Here is an 18,650-nt window from a genome sequence, read left to right as displayed (position 1 = left end):
CTGGATGTAGGGCTTGTTTCAGAGGACCAGGAGAAGGTCTTTGATAGAGTTAACCATAGTTATTTTTTAAAAATGTTAGAAGCTAGTGTTCATGTCATATTTTTTATCATACCGTAACTTTTTTAGTGTCTTAAGGATTAATGGGGGTCTTAGCTGCTGCTCCCCAGTCTGCAGGGGCATATGTAAAGGTGCCCTCTGTCTGGGAAGTTATATGCCCGGTGTCTGGAGCCATTCCTGCACCTTCTTAGAAGCTGTTTGACTGGCTTGATCTATGCTGATGATTTCCTGGTTTATTTGTTGGCCTGTGTAGACGACGTCTCAGTTTTCATCATGTCTGAAGGTGACATGCAGGCGCTTTGTGCTTGTTCACAAATATACGAACAAGTGTCCTCTGCTCGAATTAAGTAAGAGTAATTTGATTTTATGGGGCTCTTGGCAATGCAGCAGTCCCCGACTGCTGCCCCAACAATTACAATGGGGCATCTCTGGGATGAAGGTGTTGGGGATTTTGTTTTGAACAATACATGGGAAGGGGCTGAGGAGAAGATACAGGGCTACCTGCAGAAATAGCACTGGCTCCTTCCTGGACTCTCTTTTCAGGGATGTGTTTTGATTGCTAACAGCCTTGAGACCTCCCCCAGGTCTCCTGGACTGGATTCAGAAGCACATGAATCACTTTTTTTGGAATGGTTACCACTGCTTGTGCCCTGCTTTGCTGTTCCTGCCACTAGATGAGGGTAGCCAGGGGCTCATTGACCTAGTCAGCAGTGTGGTGGCTTTTCACCTGCGGTCTGTTCAACGGCTGCTGTGCTCTGATTCCCTTGCCCTCTCTCTCCTCCACTGTGCTGGGGGGATGGGTTTTGACCTTTACTTGCTTTTGTTGGCACTTGGTCAAGTACAGAGTCTAGATTTGCCTCCATTCTTTTTTTAGCCTGTGGCTCTTGGAAGAGACACTGTTTTTAATCCACTTTTCCCCCTCTGAAGCGCTTTCCTCCAGGAGCCTGCTTTTTCTGCCTTTACTCCAAGTGGCTTGACAAAGCTGTCCCACCTGATTGTTCCATGTGGGTCATACTGGAAATCGGCAGCAGCTTTTGCTTCTCAGACCAGAATCCAGTTTGTGTGTTTTTTGGATAAGGTTCTCACTGAATTCCAGGTGGCGCTCCCTCAATGGACTGCTCTGGTATTTGCAGGGAATTTTTGCAAGGACTGTCCTTTTGTGGGGAATCCTCTGTTCCCTTCACTGATTGTTACCCCTTCCATAGAGGAGATCCTTGTGCAGCCAGGCAGATTGTTGTCCTGGACGTGTCTGGTAAATGTTCCTTTTGTAGCCATGACCAAGCAGCAGCTCTATGGTGTGCGTGCAAGGTGCAGGATTATGCCATCATCTGTGATCTCCCCAATACAACCTGGAGGATGGCTCTGTCCTTGAGTGATTCTATGGCCCTGGCTTGAAGGATGCTGTAATAAACCTCCTTTGTCTAAGCACTCCGGTGACTTGCAGTGGAGGGTCCTGCACAGCATTGTAGCAACCAATCGTTTTGTGAACATATCACCCCTCAGTGTCTGCACAGTGCCCTTTCTGTTCAGCTTCAGGCACGGTGTTTCATTTTTTCCTTCATTGCCCACATTTGATTCCTCTTGTTGATTTTTTGCAGCAGCTTTTCAGCAGTCTGTTTGTTCTGGGAGCGAGATACAGTGCTCACATTCGCCTGGTTTCCTGCCTGGCTAACTTTCTGCTGGATCAGGCAAAACTAGTTGTTCTGAAATCTCACCAGAACAGAGTGACTGAGGTAGAGGGGTACGACGTGCTAAGGCTGTTCCACGCACTGATGGTGGCCCAGCTATGAATTGATTACACCTTTTATAAATTGACTTATAACCTGGACACTTTTCAGTTGATTTGACATCTTAACAATATTTTGAGTAAGCTGAGTGATGATAGTGCTTTAGTGACCCACGTTCAATGTTTGCTTAAGATGTGTTTTATTTCATTCATATCTTTCTTTATGTATATTGTGATTTTATAACATTTTAAAATAGTTTTCAGTGTAATTTTATGTGAATAAAGGTGATTTTCATGTCATCTCTCTTTCCACACACACGCACACCCATGCACACCCACACACACCCCTGTCAGAAATTACAGCTGCTTGTCCTGCAGTAAATATCTTGTTGGGTTGCTATTAGCTGCTGTTGGCCTTTATTATTGCATTACCAAGCTTGTTTGGCATTTCTCAAGCTGTCCATAGCATTTCTCTCAAAATAAGTATTTGTATGTTGCCTAAGAAGTTGAAGTCAATGATTAATAATTACTCATTTCTATAATGCTTCATTAATTATTATTTTTCAAAGATCTAAGTAGGTGCTAAGCATGTAGGCCAACATTTTCAGAAGTGACCACTGATTTTGTGGCTGGCCAACTTGAGACAGCTGGACATGACAACAACAAAAATCAAAGCACATTAATGATACTCCTTTAGCAATTTTTTTCTGGTTAATTATTGAAACTAATACTTACCTGCTTTTGCACAACAGTATAATTGGTTGACTTATACAATCATAATAAATAGGTAATTCCAAATCAAACAAAATTCCCAACCTGACCCAGTTTGAGGGTACAGTTAGGGTACATAAATGCATTGAAGTAATGGGATTTAAGCACCTGCTTTGCTGAATTGGGGCCTTAATCTGAATGATTTCTGGGTCCAAAATATTTCCAAAGAAAATAATGCTCTGCTACCCTTCAAAATACAGGGCCAGATCCTAGTCACTTCTGGACTTTACTCTTGAATATAGCTTTGTAATATGAAGAAAGGAAAGAAAATAGCAGCTACACCGATCCTAGAAAAACACATTTAACAAAAGTGGGAATTTTGCAGGCTCAAATGCTGTAGTTAAGTCAATGCACCTTGCTGCTTTTAATATACAGAATTTGTGTTTTACTGTCTGATTCTACTCCTTCCTCAGATCTATCCAATACAAAAGCAGCCTCATTAGGCAGTGTAAAAATAGGATGTGTGAGACAGTATGGATTTCTGACAAAAAACACTACTTTGTGCTAGCACATTGTTTACTGCAATTGTTGACTTTTCTACTATAAATCTGATCACTATGGTGCTGAATCTTTAGAAGGAAATGGAAAATAAAATATTATCACTAGGTATCAGAACTCTTTGGCTGTTTAAGCTATAGAATATTAACTTTTATGTACAGGTGAGAGAGGGGTTTTTAGTAGTTTTAGAAGGATAGGGGAAGTGAAATGAGGAACAGGTCATTACTGTAGACAGGAAGCAATAAAAAGGCAAATAAATGGCTGTGTTATGTCTTCTTTCTTTAGATGGTTGTAGTTATATTTTTGTTATTTCTACAAACATTTTTTTGAACAAACAAAATACAAAAAAATCTAATAGTGTCCATCTCTTCTCCAATGAGGAAGGGTAAACAGGGGGGGAATCTGTCAGCCTGGGTAAAATTCTCAGGCTTTTCAATCTCTCGTTGTAGACAGCTATCATGGAAACGGACCGTCTACTAGAAGACTTTTTTTTTTTTTTTTTAAAGCTCTCACTCTTACTTTTCAATGGGGAAAAAAAGGGTGGTATTACTTTTTAAAAAATCAATTTAAGTTAGGAGGAGAATTTTTATAGCATTTTTTAAGTATGGGGGACACAGATTAGAAGTGACGAGCCCTCAGAAATTACAAGCATTTTCAAGCCTCTCATGATTTTTCGGTCACCATTCTTTCTGGAATGAAACTCCTCCAAATCACACCTAGTCAGAAACACCTCTGATCGCTTCAGAGCATCAGCAACACTCAACATAGCCAGCTGGCCCTGGTGACTCCTGTACTCCTGGAGAGATCTTAAATTTAAAAGTTCAGAGTACTTGCAGACCTCCTAAACTCCATAGTCTTTCCTTGACTTCTGCAGCCATCCTAGTGCTCCTGTTTACCTCCCTACGGGCTTCTTAAATCCACAAGATCTGGTATAGTCTTTAGTGGAGTCCCCATCAGGACCATAGTTCCTACTGACCTACTAAGGTTCTGCTGAGAACCTGTGGACTTCTGAAGGTCTACAGGGAAGCCAAGGTGGGTGGGAGGCAGAACAGGAATTAAGCCGTGCACTTGTGGGCAGGCATTCTCATATATTGTATGAAATCCTATAGCTTGTGTTATGCAGGAGGTCAGACTAGATGATCATGGTCTCTTCTGGCCTTGGAATCTATGAATCTATAATATCCATAGAATAAAAGCCTACATTTATGCTCTATTTAGGTTACTCTAATTAAATTAAAACATATAAATAATGCCTTACAATCTGAGAAATATAAAGTTAAGGAATTCTCAAATAATTTTCTTTCTATGCCCAGAAATATTTCAACCTTTTCCAGCAATTCTACCTTTAATTTTTGTATCAGTACATGTCCTTTAATGATACTAACTACTGAATTACAATATATTTCCAACCATGATCAACAATAAGTCAGAATTCTGTATCATCAAGATAGTAATATTTCTATTATTTTGATAATTGGTAAGATTTACATTTCCACAGTGTATCCCCCACAAAGAATAATATAAAAATGAGTATGTGTATATATATTAGGGCTGTCAATTAATCGCAGTTAACTCATATGATTAACTAAAAAAAATTAATCGTGATTAATCACACTGTTAAACAATAGAATACCAATTGAAATTTATTAAACATTTTTGGATGTTTTCTACATTTTCAAATATAGTGATTTCAGTTACAACACAGAATACAAAGTGTACAGTGCTCACTTTATATTTATTTTTAGTACAAATATTTGCACTGAAAAAAACAAAAGAAATACTATTTTTCAATTCAACCAATACAAGTACTGTAGTGCAATCTCTTTATCATGAAAGTTGAACTTACAAATGTAGAATTATGTACAAAAAATAACTGCATTCAAAAATAAAACAACATAAAGCGTTAGAGCCTACAAGTCCACTCAGTCCTACTTCAGCCAATTGCTCAGACAAACAAGTTTGGTTACAATTTGCAGGAGATAATGCTGCCCACTTCTTGTTTACAATGTCACCTGAAAGTGAGAACAGGCATTCACATGGCACTTTTGTAGCCGGCATTGCAAGGTATTTACGTGTCAGATATGCTAAACGTTTGTATGCCCCTTCATTCTTCGGCCACCATTCCAGAGGACATGCTGATGATGCTCGTTAAAAAAATAATGCGTTAATTACATTTGTGACTGAACTCCTTGGGGGAGAACTGTATGTCTCCTGTTTTGTTTTACCTGCATTCTGCCATCTATTTCATGTCATAGCAGTCTCAGATGATGACCCAGCCAGCACATGTTCATTTTAAGAACACTTTCACAGCAGATTTGACAAAATGCAAAGATGGTACCAATGTGAGATTTCTAAAAATAGCTACAGCACTCAACCCAAGATTTAAGAATCTGAAGTGCTGTTCAAAATCTGAGAGGGACGAGGTGTGGAGCATGCTTTCAGAAGACTTAAAAGAGCAACACTCCGATGTGGAAACTACAGAACCCGAACCACCAAAAAAGAAAATGAACCTTCTGCTGGTGGCATCTGACTCAGATGAGGAAAATGAACATGCGTCGGTCTGCTCTTCTTTGGATCGTTATCGAGCAGAACACATCATCAGCATTGACGCTTGTCCTCTGGAATGGTGGTTGAAGTATGAAGGGACATATGAATCTTTAGCACATCTGGCACGTAAATATCTTGCAGCACCGGCTACAACAGTGCCATGTGAACGCCTGTTCTCACTTTTAGGTGACATTGTAAACAAGAAGTGGGCAGCATTATCTCCTGCAAATTGTAACCAAACTTGTTTGTCTGAGCGATTGGCTAAGGTAGGACTGAGTGGACTTGCAGGCTCTAAAATTTTACATTGTTTTATTTTTGAATACAGTTTTTTTGGTACACAATTCTACATTTGTAAGTTCAACTTTCATGATAAAGAGATTGCGCTGTAGTACTCATATTAGGTGAATTGAAAAATACTATTTCTTTTGTTTTTTTACAGTGCAAATAATTGTAATAAAAATAAATATAAAGTGAGCACTGTATACTTTGTATTCTGTGTTGTAATTGAAATTAATATATTTGAAAATGTAGAAAACATCCAAAAATATTCAAATAAATGGTATTCTATTATTGTTTTAACAGTGCGATTAGTCGCAATTAATTTTTGTAATCACCTGACAGCCCTAATATATATATATATATATATATATATATATATATATATATATATATATATATATATATATATATATATATATGTGTGTGTGTATATTGTGGTTTAATTATGGTACTTACATTTATCAAAAACTTTAGGTATATGGAAGTTGTGAAATACTGCATTTGCTCCATCCTTTGTTGCACTGTTTTCTTAGTGTAGAGTCAGAGTTAGGGTTATAGGCTCAAATCCACAAAGGTATTTCAGGATTTAATGGAAATTAGGAGCCATAGATACTATGGATGCATGATGATATTCCAGTAATGAGCTCATGAGGAGCAACAATGTAACCCAAGGTCAAGTCCCAAAGTGTGTTAGATTCCTTGCAAAAGGGGGACAAAAACAAAGGAGACACTCTTCAGCAAAAACACTTATTTTGCAACAGGTTATTATAAACTTTCTGGAACTTGTTTCTTTTTGGAAGTTGTATAACCAAAACACCCAAAATCCACAATTATCTAAGAATGATAATCCGTTTTCATTGTATTAAGTTGTTATGATTATTTGTATTTTCATAGTGCCTAGGAGCCCCTGTCACTGGACCATTCTGTTCACTGTCGAGTTGAAGGTCTTTAATGCATAATGTAGTGCTTAATAAAATAGCTCTACAGGTAAAAATAAAATGAAATAAGCCATAAGTAGAGAATCAGACAGACAGACAGACACACACTAATTAAAAACAGCAGTTCTACCAAGAATTATCTGTTTATTTTTTTAAATATCTTAGGCTTCATGGCTGGACACGCACCCCTTCCCCTCTTTGCTCCTGTACTTTCCCCCAGCAATGACACTGCTGCAACTTTCAACAGCCAGTCACCACAGTTACAAAGCTTGCAGTTTTCATTCTTTATTAAATCAAAAAGGGAAGCCAGAAGCATTAAATAGCCAAAGATTTAATTGTCCAAATAAAAAAAAGCTGACCAAGCGTGTTAATATCTGGAGAGCTGGTCTCCTTGTTTCTCAGAGAATGAGGCTGGAACTATGTAAGTGACCCCGAGTTAACTAGCACCACAAGTTAACTTCACTCCTACTGGGGACAGCAATTAAATATAATTAATGATGATGAAATTGTAAGTTATCATTAGTCACAGGGGCTCATGGGCCTGATGCTATTCTTGTTGAATAGGAAAACTTCCATTTGGCTTCAGTCGTGTGAGATTGGGCTCCATGTGACCTTTTTCTTTGGTTCTGGTCCATGTGTGTTTGCACCAATGCAGATTCAAGCATACAAAATAGAGAAGCCTGAGGTGAGTCAGTCACTGGTGTGCAGGCCTGGATGTTGCTAAGTGTGATGTTCTGATAGCAAATGGAACATTGCATTGGCCTCCCCTCTTCTTGCCTCCTCAGCAAATCAAGGTAATTGTAAATGTGTCTTAATAGCCTGTCTGAGTTGAAAACTTTTGTTATAAACTAATGAAATTCTATCAGCAGGCAACGACAGATCCAGCATTTCTGTGACACCATTTGAGCCTGTGGTCACATCTCCGGGCCAAATGAACCCCCAAAATCAAAGCAACATACAGGCAAAGCTTATGAATTTCACTTTTGATGTGAACTCATCTGTCAGGTAGGTTTGCTCAGAACTAGCTGAGGTTTACAAACAGTAATGAAACTTAAAACTCAGCACAGGATTGATCTGCAGGTCTGCCATGAAATCTGAAACTGGGTATGTTTCCTGTGGTTTGGGGTTCCATTGCCAACACTTCACACAGCTGTTTATCACACAGTAGAAAAGATTCACAAATTGAAGTTTCAGTTTTATTAGTATCCCTTCCCCTCATTTACATCATACTCCCTCTTGAAATGTCAGACCTTCAACCTGGAACTACGGTACTTCTGTGCCCTTTTAACTCTCCAGCCTGGGCTCTCTCTCACAATGCTTTGCTAGTGACAAACAGCAAACCCCTCCAGGCGCTGTTATCACTCAGCACAACTGCATGTGAAGCCCCACACCAAGCTAGATTGTACAAATGCTCCCTGAGCCACTAACATCCACAGAGAAAGGCACCAGCAAATCTCCCAAGCCCCGAGCCTTGCACGCCTGGAATATACCATCTTGCTCCTCTCAGAAACCTGAGGAGTGTAAATTTATTACCCCGTCTGCCCTCCCTCAATGTGGAAAGGAGGCACACTAGCCTTTGTAAACTTAGCTGAGATTTCCCTGCACTTCAAGCAAAACACACTGTTTTAGGTAAAATATAAAACAGATTTATTAACTACAGAAAGATAGATTTTAAGTGATTTTAAGTGGTAGGCACAAAAGGTTAGAGGTAGTTACCAAAGAAAATAAAAGGTAAGTGCACAATCTAAATCTTAAACCTTATTACACTAGGCAGTATTTAGATCAAGCAGTTTTTCTCACCCCACTGGATGTTGCAGGTAGGTTATAGTTCTTAATACACAGGCTTCCCCTTTATGCCTGGGACCAGCCTCCTCAGTTTGTCTTTGTCTTCCCAGCGTTCTTGCTGCTTCCAGCATGGGGGGTGAGGGGGGGGGGAGAAGGGAGAAAGGCCAAAGCATGATGTGACTGTCCCCTATTTTATATCCTCAGTCTATGTGCCTGGAAAACACTAGCCCAGACATGTCCTGGTGGGCTTTGCTTAGGGTGACCATCCGTCCCGTTTTTAATGGGACAGTCCCGTATTTAAGCTCTATTGCAGGTGTCCCGCCTTTTTTTTAAAAACGGGCAAACTGTCCCATATTTTCTGCTCCCCCTGCTGGTCAGTCAGTGCAGCCCCAGCTGTGTCTTGTTTGTGGCTGGCGCCTGCCCTGGGGCTGAAGCTGGAGACGTGGGACTGAAGCCCCAATCCCTGGCGCCCGCCACGGGGCTGTATGCAGAGCCGCAGGGAGGCTGAAGCCCCCAGTTCCTGGAGCCCGCTCCAGGGCTGAAGCCCTGATTCCCAGCGCCTGCCACAGGACTGGAGCTGGAACTGTGGGAGGGGTGTCTGAAGCCCCGATTCCCAGCGCCTGCCACGGGGCTGAAGCCAGAGCCGCGGGGAGGACTGAAGCCCTGATTCCCAGTGCCTGCCACAGGGCTGAAGCCAGAGCCGCGGGGTGGGGGATGGGGACTGAAGCCCTGATTCCTAGCACCCGCCGCGGGGCTGAATGCCTGAGCCCTGGCGACCTCCATGAGGCTGAAGGCAGGAGCTGCAGGGCTGAATCTTGGATTTCCGGTGCTCTCCATGGGGCAGAAGCCCCCTGAGCCTATGGGCAGAGTTGGGGGGCACCGGGAATGTTGCCACCCCAAACTGCAGTGCACGTGAAGGCGTATCCCGGGGGCAGCTCCACACCCCCCACACCTCCTTCTCTCTCTGCCCTCTGGCCAGTTTGGAGGCAGAAAGCTGGAGCTGGGCAGTGTGGGGCAACTGCTCCTCTGGCTGGTGCCATGGAACAGGCAGCCATGGTGTTCCCACCTCTCCTGCTGGCTGCTCCTCAGCTCCCAGCCCCCTTTTCTCACGCAGCCGCAGCCGGTAAGAGCCGTATGGGTGGGGCTGGCAGAGCCCTCAGGGAACAGGGACTGCTTCCTGCACCCTGAGCTACCCCCTGCCCACACACAGCCCTAGCTACCCCCCTCCCTGCACCCTGAGCTACCCCCATGCCTGCACACAGCCCTCAGCTACCCCTTCCCTGCACCCTGAGCTTCCTCCCGCCCCCACACAGCTCCTAGCTACCCCTCTCCATGCACCCTGACCTGTTTTCAAACTTTTTGAGCTGAACCCCCCCCCCCACCTTTGAGTTATAATTTTTGGTTGTGCCTCCCTCCCGTCACAACCAAGACAGGTTGGGTGGCCTCCTGAAGTGAGTCAGGGGGTGAAGGTGGCACTCCCTCACCGGATCTGCCATGTGGAGCTGGCTTGAGCCCTGCTGGCCCCTGGCCCCCCAAAATAAAAGTCATACTACATCTATGCTTAAGGCCGCCCCCCCGGACCCCTGAGGCCCCCCTTTCCCTTCTGGGCTCTGGAGTTTTAATAGCGTGTTGCGAAGGGGGGGGTACTACATCGTTCTGATTGATTGCTGTTAAATACGAGCAATTTTACAAGGTGTCCTGTATTCAGCATAGGGAAATATGGTCACCCAGCTTTGCTGAGTCACAGGGTTGAGCAATCCTCCATTGTGTGATGCTTGGGCAGCCCTATTACAGTATTTTAAATCCCTTGTTTATAACTCTCCTGTTGATTAATGGTCACTTAGCATCTTCCTGGGAGTGGATCACCACCTAGCAGTGGAGGCTCTCAAACTTACAACATATTTTAGTAACAACCATAGAGCAAAATCTCATAACTTCATACACACTAACGATATACATATTTTGACAGAACAATGGATGTCAGCAGATCATGACCTTCCATATGATATCTTACATGGCATGCTTTGTATGAAATATATCATAATTATATGACGGGGTGAATATAAGGGTTCCAGGGTGCTGCTACAAGGTACAGAGTGGCACACAGGTAAGTTTGCTCAGAACTGGCTGAGGTTTACAAACAGTAATTAAACTTAAAACTCAGCACAAGATTGATCTGCAGCTCTGCCATGAAATCTGAAACCGGGTGCGTTTCCTGTGGTTTGGGGTTCAGTTGTATCAGCATCCCTTCCCCTCATTTACATCACACTCCCTCTTGAAATGTCAAACCTTCATATATTTCATCACAAACTGCAAGCACCTCCATTTACAGCTTTTTACACATACCGTCTTTTATTCATATGAATAGGGTGACCAGACATCCTGTTTTTAAAGGGACAGTCCTGTATTCAAGCCCTCCTGCAGGAATCCTGACTTTTTTTAAAAAACAGGCAAATTGTCCCGTACTTTCTGTCTCTCCCTGCCATCAGTACTGGTGGGTACTGCTGCTGGCCGGATCCCTGCTTGCCAGCCAACTTACCACCAGCAGTGAGTGAGGGTGTCCAGTGGCCGATGAAGGGGGTGGGTGTAGAAGGCTTATGGTGGGGCGAAGATGCAGCGCACATGGCCAGCCGCTCCCCATGCTGGTCCGTCAGCTCAGCCCCCGCTGCGTGCCAGCTCTCAGCCAGCAGGGCCCTGCCCCCCATCCCGTTTCCGGATGATACTGGCTGCGCGCTGTGAGCTGCGGTGACTGGTGAGTGCGGGCAGGCGCCAGGCAGCAGCCAGTTACATTTCACCTCTGCTGCCCACCCATCAGCCCTTTACGTGTTCCCCCTCTCACTGTCCTCTCCCTGCTTTGCTCCTTCGCACCCCCAACACCACTGCTCCTACATATCCCCCCCCTGGCAGGGCGTGCCTTGCTCCCAGCACTGTGCAGAGAACCAGCCCCTGGTCGGAGTTCTCAGCTCACCAACAACCTGGCCGGCAGCCTCCTTCCTTCCCCCACTGCCTCTGGCTGGGTAGGCACCCTGGGAAAACCCAAGACACTGTGGGCTGGGGCGCTGGCCAAGAGAAGCCGAGCCCCGCATGTACCAAAGCCCCGCACAGCACGGGCACAGGACAGGGCAGCCTCTCTGCCCCTCAGCTAAGCTCTGGAGTAGCGGCGGGGGGCAGCGGGGGGGGGGGGGGAGAGGAGAAGCTGAGCCACGTCTCTGGCCAAGTTTGCTGAAGCCCCTGCAATCAGGTTCCCTGGGCCCTGGTGCACAATGCATCCATAGGGCTTCACCCCTTCCTGCCCGCGATGTAGCCGGGAGACAAGAGGCGACTGGGTTATGTCGGTGGTCAGCAGCAGCCTGGAGGTGTTAGCTGCCTTTCAACATGTGTGGGCAGGAAGGGACAAGCTGCTTCCAGCCACAGGGGACAGGGGGGAGTGGGGGAAGAGATGAGCTCTGCAAAGACATGGGCCAGGTCATCCCTTCCCCCTCCTCCTCCCCTGCTGCTGGAAGCAGCTCCCATCCCTCCCCTCCTGCACAGTGACGAAAGGCTGCTGCTGGCCACATTCTGGTGTGAACCCTGGCAGAAATCTGGGGAGGGGGGCATGTGATCCTACATGCTCCCCTCAACGTGTTGTCTCAGGAAGACGCGGCGCCAGATACCAGCAGAGGTGGGTCTGTCCCAAGGGCCCAGCCAGGCATGGAGGGCAGAGAGCGCTGGGTGGGGGTGGGGGTTGTGTATGTTACCCATACCCTGTGTAAAATCTAAAGCCTTAAAGATAAGAAGGTAAATTTAAAAAATCCAACTACGCCGTATTTATTTTTAACGGGGGCTCAGCCAACTTGATGTTAATTTGAACGTTTGCACTACATCGTTCTGATTGATTGCTGTTGAACTTGCATGAATACGAATAATTTTACCAGGTGTCCTGTATTCAGCATAGGGAAATATGGTCACCCTACATCCGAAGAGCTGCAATCCCTGTTCTGGTGAACGTGGTCAACTCAGTCACTAAACAGGTGGCAAAGCTATATTTACTTTCCTTATTGGAGCTGTCTTTCTGACATTTCACTCTTGGGGCCAGAACCAGACTTCAATGAAAGTTTGAGGTGCACAAGGAATACAAAATCAAACCATTCTTGAGGACAACCGTCCTCTTTTTTCCGAGTGTGACCTTTTTTTTGAGGTTTTTAAGGTCAGGCTTGACAAAGCCCTGGCTGGGATGATTTAGTTGGGGATTGGTCCTGCTTTGAGCAGGGGGTTGGACTAGATGACCTCCTGAGGTCCCTTCCAACCCTGATATTCTATGATTCTATGAACTCTTCCTGTCCACTTATAGAGATCAGAGGTGTCATTTATTTGGAGGAAGAACTATTCACACATAAGTGGCCATGCTCCAGCAACTGGGAGAGAAACAGCTGCTTTCAAATCCAAATAGATGCCATGGCAGCTAGCACTAGACCAGCATCTAGGGTTGCCAGTTTTAGTTGGATGTATTCCTGGAGGTTTCATCACATCACATAATCTTTAATTAAAGATTAATCTTTAATTCCTGGACCCTTCAAGACAATCCTGGAGAGCTGGCAACCCTACAAGTGTCCGAGACAGCTTGTTATTTATGTATTTAAATAAATTAAAGCAGGAGGGAGCCTGATGTTAAAGAGAGAGCCTGTTTGTGACTCACATAATGCAGAAATTGTTTGAAGAGCCACCTTTATGCTGAGGACTAGTTTAAAACAAAAGATGGCTGCACTCTTTTTTAAAAAGTGGCCCTCACTTTAAGGGTCTCATTTCTCTTCCTGTTTGCAAGTAGAAGGCCCACACAATTAGCCTCTCATATCTCAGGGGATGGGGACTGCACTGCTGCTCCTTCTCTTTTAAAGACCCAGTGCCCTAAAAGACCTAGGGAAGGGGAGAATCTATGTCTCCTCTTCAAGAATCTGTAGCTAGTCAAAGGAATAGAGAAAAGAACCTCCTCCTCCCAGGAGAAAGGACAGACCACTCTGTGGGGGAGGCTGGTAGGTAGGGACATCTGCTATCATATATTTGGCCCACGTTTCTTATTACTGTTTCCCTGATCTACCTCTGCATACCCCTGTTCTTTCCACCCACTTGTTGCATCTTCTCTTAGATGGTAAACTCTTCAAACACAGAGTAAAAGACTTTGACTGTACAGAACTCAGCACAATGGTCCTGGTTCTGAATGTGGCTTCTGGGAGCTACCGTGCTACAAGTAAAGCAATTAATAATACTATTCTGCTTCTTAAAATGTGAAAACAATATATTTTATTTCTATAGCAGCATTTCTCCCCATCCAAAGTGCTCTGAGTGCCATACAACTGAATAAAACAAACACTGTGCAATAAGAACCTCTTAAAATACAAGTATAAACAAACAGATGGGAAGGAAAGGGAATATAGGTAGGGCTGGCAATGCTAACTTATACTTAAAAAAAAAAGTTGTGCGCTTTTCAAAAGTGAGGAGGAGGGGCCAAAATGAGGTACAATTTGGGGCAGAGCGAGTTAGGGCCCACACCAACAAAAGCACAATTGCCTGACAACTTCAGACAATGACCAGAGGAATGGTGCAGATACTATCTCAATACAAGGCTCAAGAATCGGGTCATAAAATGGACAGTGACTCCAGGTTAGAAAGAGTAAACTATGAAAGGACACCAAGATGACTCAGACAAGCCAATTTACTAGTAGTTTGTATAAAGCTGGGTCCACAAGTTTCAGGTGTAATTTTAAAAACAATTCCCCTACAAAAATCCCATCAGTTTCCCCCTGGTTAAAATGGAGACTTCCTATTTTCAGTTAGTGAATGTTGGGTCAAACCTATCGAAAACACAGGCAAGGAACTCAGCAGCTCTCCAGTACTGACTGGATCATCTCAGTTTCCACCAAATTAACAGGTTCATTTAAATGGCAATTAGTTAATTCATGAGAAAAGAAGGACTGCAGCCAGAGCAAGTTATGAAGGCCAAAAAGAGACAGCTCTTTTTGGAAGCCATTACTAGAAAGAAAGCACAGAAAGAATGGGCCAGGATTAAGGAATATATCACTGTAGTGGTCTAGGATCTCATAACAGGGTCTCGTTCATTGAAATTACTGGTGATCTGTTAAACCATTAATAACCAGCCTGCTTTAAAGAGATCAAAGCAAAACCAAGTATCTGGATGGCTTCAGATATCTTAAAAATGGCTCTTTGATTATTTTGTTCCGTTAATCTACAGTCATCTGAAAACACAGCATTTGCCTCTCAGCTCTGTGTTACTGCCTGATGATACTAGTGCCCATGCAAGTAATGACAAAGCATGAACAACCAATCACTTAATTTGGTGTGAGTCTTTCCTCATGGACCAAGGGATTCTGGCACTATTAAGCACCTCTATAAAGGCAGACTCTTACTGTGATGAGGAAATAGAGGAGAGCTGCTTGGTAGAAAAGATAAGATTTGTAACAGTTAAAGATACAGCACATGTGTTGGCAATGGCACAGACAGAGATAAGAATGGTATGGAGATACCATTCAATGTTAGTGCAATTCAACATGGCCGAAGCTGCTAGGGCCTTCCCTGTGTCACCCATAATGGTTGGTGAGCTAGTAACATCACTGTTCTCCACTGACATAGCTATGGCATGGTTTCATTTTGTAGTGTTAATGGGACCCTAACCCAAAGGTTGTATTCACTGTTGCTTATCCTGGCAATTTAACTACAAGTCTTGCAATGTTTGGTGTTTTTCTTAAAGCTCCAGCTCCTGGGCTCAGGTGCTTACATGAGAATCTCAGCTTTCATTTTAAAAGAAAATAAAGTTTCTAGCCCTCATGGTATAGAGAAAAGCATGACAATGGGAATCCTAAAGAGAAATAAAAATAATCTAACATTTATTATGGTTAAAATATCATGATTTTTAAACGTGATTTTTATGGGACTGACTCATGATTTTTGAACACGTGGAGCTGGCAATACTGCGTATTAGTGACACGGATGGGGCCTAAGAGGAGAGGAATTCACAGCCACAAGAAGTAGCAACAGCAACAGCTGCATTTCTGCTCTGAGATCATGAAGGAGCAAATAAAGAATGAGTAGAATTATGCAGAAATGACAGACAATGAATGCAGCAGATAGGGGAGAAGAGGAGGGAGATTTCTGGCTTCCTTTCTCTCCACCCTTGCAGCCTGCACAAGGGCCACCCAAAGTTTAGCCCTGTCTCAGCACTATTGTTCATTTCCTTCCATTTGTAAAGTCAGGCTCCTTTAATACCATGGGTCCAATTCTACAGACCTTGTTGGAAGGAGAGAGAAAAACAACTAATGCATTTTGGAAACCTAAAAATGCTCTAAAACACCATTTCTGTAAATAACATTGTCACAGATTCAAGGTGTGCTTATCAAGGTTAGAAACAAGTGTCATATCCCATTGAAATGGAGGATTTCCCAGTTCCCCATAGCTATAAAGTTCCTATTTGAGATTTTTCAAAGCCAATGACAGGATTTAGCCACCCAGCTCCCATTACTTTCAATTGGATTTTGTGGCTAAATCCTCCAGCTAGCTTTCAAAATCTTTCGCTCTGTTCCTAGTCCTTGGATCTTAAACCTGTCAAAGTCTAAGGCCTAATTTTGCCTGTCCTGCATCTCAGAGCAGTAATTTTGGGGGAAATCTATTCCACATTGGAGAGGAAAGAATGAAACATCTCCTTGGAGTCTGTTTAAAGAGGCTCAGAGGTTTGGAATTTTAGTGGTAACTCTGGCAGAGATGGATTGGTGGACAGAGTGCAGGTCAGGCAATCAAAGCAATGCAGTTCAGTTTCAATTAAAAGCACAGAATGTTTAAAAAGCAAATTTTTAATAGCAGAAGTCTTACAAACAAAATAGGTTTCTCAATGTATCACTCTTACCAGTCTTCATCTTCTTGTTCATGAAGGCCTCCAAAGAGAAATGCCATTCTTAAAGTTCTTCCCATTAGGGATTCTAATGTCTAAGCATCTTCAGGCCTTCTCTTTAGAGCTGGACAAAAAAGTGTGTGTGGGGGGAAAATCCAAACATTTTAGAAATAGTTTCCATTTTGCAGGGTTCAAAACCACACATTTTTCCCCTGAAAATTTTCAAAGAAGTTTCCCATTTTAATTCTCTCCCTTCCTGGCACCAATACAATGAATTATGTAGAGGGTTGGGTTTTTCATTTTTAAGTTTGCTACTGTTTGTGACACTTCCTCAACTTTGGAAAAGCTGAAGTAGCAGAAGGAAAAATGGAAGAAGAAAAACAACAACCAAAAAAACCCTGGATATCACTCCCTTTATTGTATTCAGTGTCAAAAAGGGAAAGTTTTCCCTTTCCCAACCAACTCTATCTTTGACCTTAGCACAGACTTTGGATAGAAGGACAAGTGAAGAGCTCAGAGTGTACTCACTGCACTGTGTAGCAGTGAGTCTTCTGACTCCTTTCTTCCTCAGCTTGCTCCTATCCTGCCCCAAACCCCTTGTGCCCTGTGGGGCACAGAGTTGCATACAGTTCAGCTCCTGGTGTGCACTCCATAATCCTCTCCTCTCCTGAGGGGAAGCCGCACCCATGTTGCTGTCAGGTACTACAGAGGCAGGAAGAGAATTTGTCTCTTACTTGGTAACTCAAAATAAAATAATTCTCAATGAGACTCTCCTGTTGCTAGGGGAAATTAGTGAACTTCTGGTGTATTTACTGAATCAGAGAATGTATTAAATGATGATGACTCTTCAAAAGAGCATATGGAAAAAGGAAACTAACTCTGGTACTGGGTAACTTTTCAAACCTTCCTCTACTTTGGAAAAGCTACTGTGGCAAAAGAGAAAAGGAAGTAGAAACCCCCCTAGACATCATTCATCCTATTGCATTCAGTGACAGAAAGGAATAAAGAAAAAAAAAAGGAAACAAGGGGGAGGAAGGTGAAAAAACAAAACACTACAATTTCAAAAATTAGAAATTTCAAAATTCAAAATTTCAAATTCTAAAATATTTTGCTTTTGACAAAAGAATTAAAAAAATAACACCCCCCAACAACAAAGCTTTTCAGAAAAGTTTTCAGTTTTGGAAAAAGTCTTTTTTTCATCAAAAAATACTGTAAATGAAAAAATTCAGCCAACTTTACTTATTTGGTTCTTGTTCCCTCTTGGCTGGACTTCTGCGCTCCTCTGGTGTCCCTGATATGCTAAAGCAAGAAGACACACTGAATGTATTAATCTGTTCCATCAGTTGCCTGACAGCTTGACTAAGACTGGGACTCTAGGATGTAGTGATTTAATGCTCAACTAGTTCCATGCTCAAAATGCATCCAAGTATCTATCATTCCTGCATTATCCTAGGGGCAGATTTAGCCTCCCAATTCAGTGGGTGCATGTCTCCACTTTCTTGCCTTGCCGAGGGGGAACCAACCACCTGCAGCAGTAGCTTACGCTGTGACACAGCATCCCTAATCCCAGCCCAGTGGGGAGGGGAGGCCCTGGGGAAGGAGAGGTGCTGGAGACTGAACCTGCCCTGCACTCACTCCACAGCTGTGCCTCCTGTCCTGTGGGGCTGGACCCAGCTCCTCACTCCAGGTGTTGTGTCTGGTGCACAGGGCCAAAACACCACTCACTCAAATTTGGCCCGGCCAGCCCTCTGTCATGATGGAGGAGCAGCTGGGCCAAGCCTGGGATTGGAGCCCCATGGAAGTGCACCCTCTGCACATTGGTTAAACCGGGACTGATTTCTGTGGGTGCAATTGTACCTATGGACCCCCAGTAAAGCTGCCACTGTATTATCTCCTGTGTGAATCTGAAAAGAAAAAAATACTTTGGGTGTCTATGTACCTAGAAGATAGTGTAGTGTGAATGCTTCCTTTTGGAGGGATTGAGGAGCAGTTCTTTTGGCAGTTCTTTAATGAATGATGATTTGAAACCAATAGCACTATTTATAGTGAAATAACAACACTCTGTGTGTGTATCTATATATACAGTTATTGGTATTACCGTAGCACGTGTGAGCCCCAGTCATGGACCAAGACCCCCTTGTGCTAGCTGCTGTACAAACACAGAACCAAAAGA

This window comes from Emys orbicularis, chromosome 9, assembly GCF_028017835.1.
Source record: "Emys orbicularis isolate rEmyOrb1 chromosome 9, rEmyOrb1.hap1, whole genome shotgun sequence".
Classification (NCBI taxonomy): Eukaryota; Metazoa; Chordata; order Testudines; family Emydidae; genus Emys; species Emys orbicularis.
Note: the sequence above shows the minus strand (reverse complement) of the source record.